The sequence below is a fragment of the Cupressus sempervirens genome, chromosome 3 (assembly GCF_028749045.1).
Source record: "Cupressus sempervirens isolate cs-2001-9-10 chromosome 3, ASM2874904v1, whole genome shotgun sequence".
Taxonomy (NCBI): Eukaryota; Viridiplantae; Streptophyta; class Pinopsida; order Cupressales; family Cupressaceae; genus Cupressus; species Cupressus sempervirens.
In genome coordinates this window covers 1,027,428,194-1,027,431,998 of record NC_143120.1, presented here as the reverse complement: position 1 = coordinate 1,027,431,998, position 3,805 = coordinate 1,027,428,194, and positions in this window count along the sequence as shown.

Here is a 3,805-nt window from a genome sequence, read left to right as displayed (position 1 = left end):
TGTATTTTTTGAGATGAGGAAGGAGTTTGGTATTGAGCTTAATATGAATTGTTGCAGTATTCATTATTTCCTAGAGAGTTTTTTATTCATCATTTTCAAGAGATTTTTTAAGACTGTATTTGCAAATTGTACCCTTAGCAAGGTTAGAAGAATCATAAAAATAGATGTATTTGCCAATATTTATAATCATACATGTTTAAGAGTCCCTACTTCTAATTGCTACATACCACTTCAACTATTATTATATAACAAGACCATACTATTGCTATTTTTTATGTTTTCCACTTGCAATATTATTTCAACATTATTTGGATATATTAGTATTATATTTTATAACATTACCTGGATACATTCGATATTGAATTATAGTGGGGATATGATGCATGAGCATCCTAGGTTGACATGTTATCCTACTTGTTTGCATTCATTCTACCAGTTAATGTTGAGTTACAATCATTGATGAGTGCTAGTTTATTCAGTATCCACCGAGTTGTAGTTTTACCAAGTCATGTTAGTTTGATGGTTGTCATGTTATCCCATTTGTTTTGTTAGTATTGACCAAGTTACAACATTTTTTGACTACTAGTATTGACTAAGTGTTCCTTCAAGTGTCGAGTTAACCTGTTATTTACTGATGCTTAGTTCCTTCTTTGACCAAGTTGTCTATGATTGGCTCTTAGTTTGAGTTGACTTATATAATTAATTTGGATCATGAATTTAGTGTTTGGATCTTGTCTTGGGATGTGTGCAAACTGTTTTAAGGTTGACCTTCCTTTTTTTGAATTAAAAAGTAGCCAAAATAAGGGGGTTGGCCCTTACAATAGTCAAACTGGCCAACAACCAGCAGATAACCACCAGACAAAATTATCCCCTATTGCTTTTAATCACAAAAACATCACTCGAGAGGATCAAAATAAAATTTTTACCAGGCATCAAACTACTATTGCCTATACCATTACTAATTAAACCATAAAAGTTTATAAACAAAGGCAAATCTGCCTTAAAACTAACAAAGTTCATGAACCAACAAACTAATAAGAAGGAAAACAAAGAGGAAAAGGCCCTAATTGGGCTTCTTCACATCCTTCCCCTTAAGGAGGATGTTGGCCTAGTCCTCAGCCAAGAAGTCGAACAACATTTTGGAATCTTCATTGGTCAAATCACCCTCCTGGTTATCCTTCAGCAGATGCAAGGTAGTAGCCGCAACATGTGTCACCTTGATTATGAATATAGCCAAAAGTCTCATTCTTTCCTCGAGGGCATAGACTCTCTCCCATGGCTCTTTGTCAACCAGCTTCTAGGCCTCCTTGGGGACCTCCTGCTTTCCATGTTGGTTTCCATCAACTAGATCCTTAGCAACTTCCTACAAAACTGGGGGGTTAGAGATAACATTGTCTTTGGTTATAACCCTAGCAGGTGAGGAGACCATCGTAGGGGAGAGCACTCTTTCCACCATGTCAAAGAACTGGTTCCATGTGAGATCCATGCACCCCATCACAATGAAAGTTGAAACATGAGCCATTTCTTTCCCCACTTTAGTCACACCTCCCGAGCTAGACATTGAGGAGTCTGAGATCTCCACATCCTCCATATTCCCCCCACCACAATTTGAAGTCTTTTGTTTTATTCTTTGTTTAGGGTGAGCCATTTCCTCTAAATCAGAATCCTCCTCCTACGAGGCCCTAGACCTCAACTTCCTTTTCGAATTGGATTTCGTGATTCTCCTAGACCTCCTCCTACCACCTCCCCCCTCGTTCTCCAAGTCCTTTAGCTCTTTCTCTTTACCTTTCTCTGACTTCAATTTTTTACCAAGGGGGGAAATCTTCCTCTCCACAAGGGACCCACTAGGAGAAGGATGGGGGGTAGGGGCTCTAGGTCCATTAATTCTAAGTAGGATTTTTTAGGGGCAGGGGTTGGGGAGAGTAGGGATATCAACCTCAACAATCCTAGAGGGTAACAGAGCTAGGTATAATTGATATAGATGAAACATCAACCATTGATGGAGAATAGTATAATTTACCCCCTTTCTCATTTTCTCCTTAACATTAGCAACTGTATCAACCAAATTGTGCAATAGAAAAAATATAATAGAAATGTGATCATGGTGATAGAAATGGTTCAGAAGAGGAAAATGATAATAGTAGCAAACACCATACCTCCCATCAAGTGTTAAATACTTCATCAACACCAAGTAGATTTCATTCTAAGGCTCTATAAGCTTCTCCCTCATAAACCCTCCTCTATAAGAAATGGGTTCTTTGCCCTCCAGAAAGAAACAATTTAGGCTCGCTTCATTATCAACCCTAGTCACCTTCTCCCAAAGAGATTATTTCCTCAAAAATATGGAATGAGATAACATTAACATTAACCTTTCTATCCTCCCAAGAGTTAACGAATTCTAGAGAACAACTTTCATCATATCCAGATAGTGCCTCCATGAATGGGGTAAAACCTCCCTCTTTAATCATATACCAAACCAGCAGTTTACGAGCATTGTCCTCAATCATCGAAGGCTTAATGTGCAGAAGATCACCCCCCATCTTAGCAAATTTCACTAGAATTCTCTCTTTTTTCCAAAACTAGAAGCAATTACTAACAATGTAATCACACTCAGGCAAAAAAATGGGTGGCTTTAAGTATTCATAAAGGCCTTTATTGTTATGAATAACGTCACATCTTGGTTTAGTTGTCATGTGTCGCCTGTCGTTGCCCCAACTCTAATCTGTTCCATCGTTCCCAATATACCCAAACCTTTTAAAATCTGAACTTTTACTTAGCACCAAGTATGAGGACATGCATAAGAAAATCATTAAAAATACACTCATATCATATGTCAATATCCTTTCCCTTTCGAACCATAAGAATTTATTATCACAATTACCCCTTTCATCATACGTTGCCATCTGTCCATAATGACCCTGCCTCATCAACCCACTCAACAACAAGTTGTCATTATTAATCAAGAAATCCCCAACTAAACTTAGTCATGATTTAATGTCTTTGTTCACTAAAAATCTTACCAAGTTTGGTAAGACTCTAAATTCTCTCTACACCGTAGACCCTGCACATTCAGTCCTAACGTCTCTATCCCATCTGCCACCCTCTTGAAAAATATGGTGCAACTCAAATCTTTTCAAGATGATTAATAAATTCCTGATATCTTCGATGACCCTTTTGATTCCCAACCTTCATTCATGGTGCCTTTCATAGTTTCAATTATAATTTTTGAGTCACTTTCTATCTCCACATTCTCCCATCCTACATTGCTTACCATTTTCAAATCCCAAAACAAAGCCATTTCTTACACAATATTATTGAAGACTTTCTCCAGGTATCCAAGATAGGCCAGAAGCATTCAACCCTCACTGTCTTTGACTATACCCCCTCCAGTTGATCCCTCCATCCTTGCAGCTCCATCAAAATTAAGTTTAACTCAATTCTCTCTAGGGGGTCTCCATCTTGTCCTTTTCCTAGCAAATTTCTTGGAATTATAATCTCCATGAGCCCATCTTCAAGATTCTAGTTTCTAGCAATCCTTTGTTTTGTTTGATTGGGAGGAATCATCGATTTCCTCCACTTGCAGCTTTTCATATTTTCCACCAGAAGCTTGCATATAATATCTATAACAATCTCCTTACTTCTCTCTTTATTTTTGAAATCCCTATTGTTTCTCTCCTTCCAAATGCCCTAGCAAACATGGGGGGGTAGGATTACCTTCCACATTTAGATAAGGAGGGGGTGGGTGAATGGGCATTGCCAACTCTCAACAAATTGGTCAATCCCATTTTTAAACACCCAAACCATT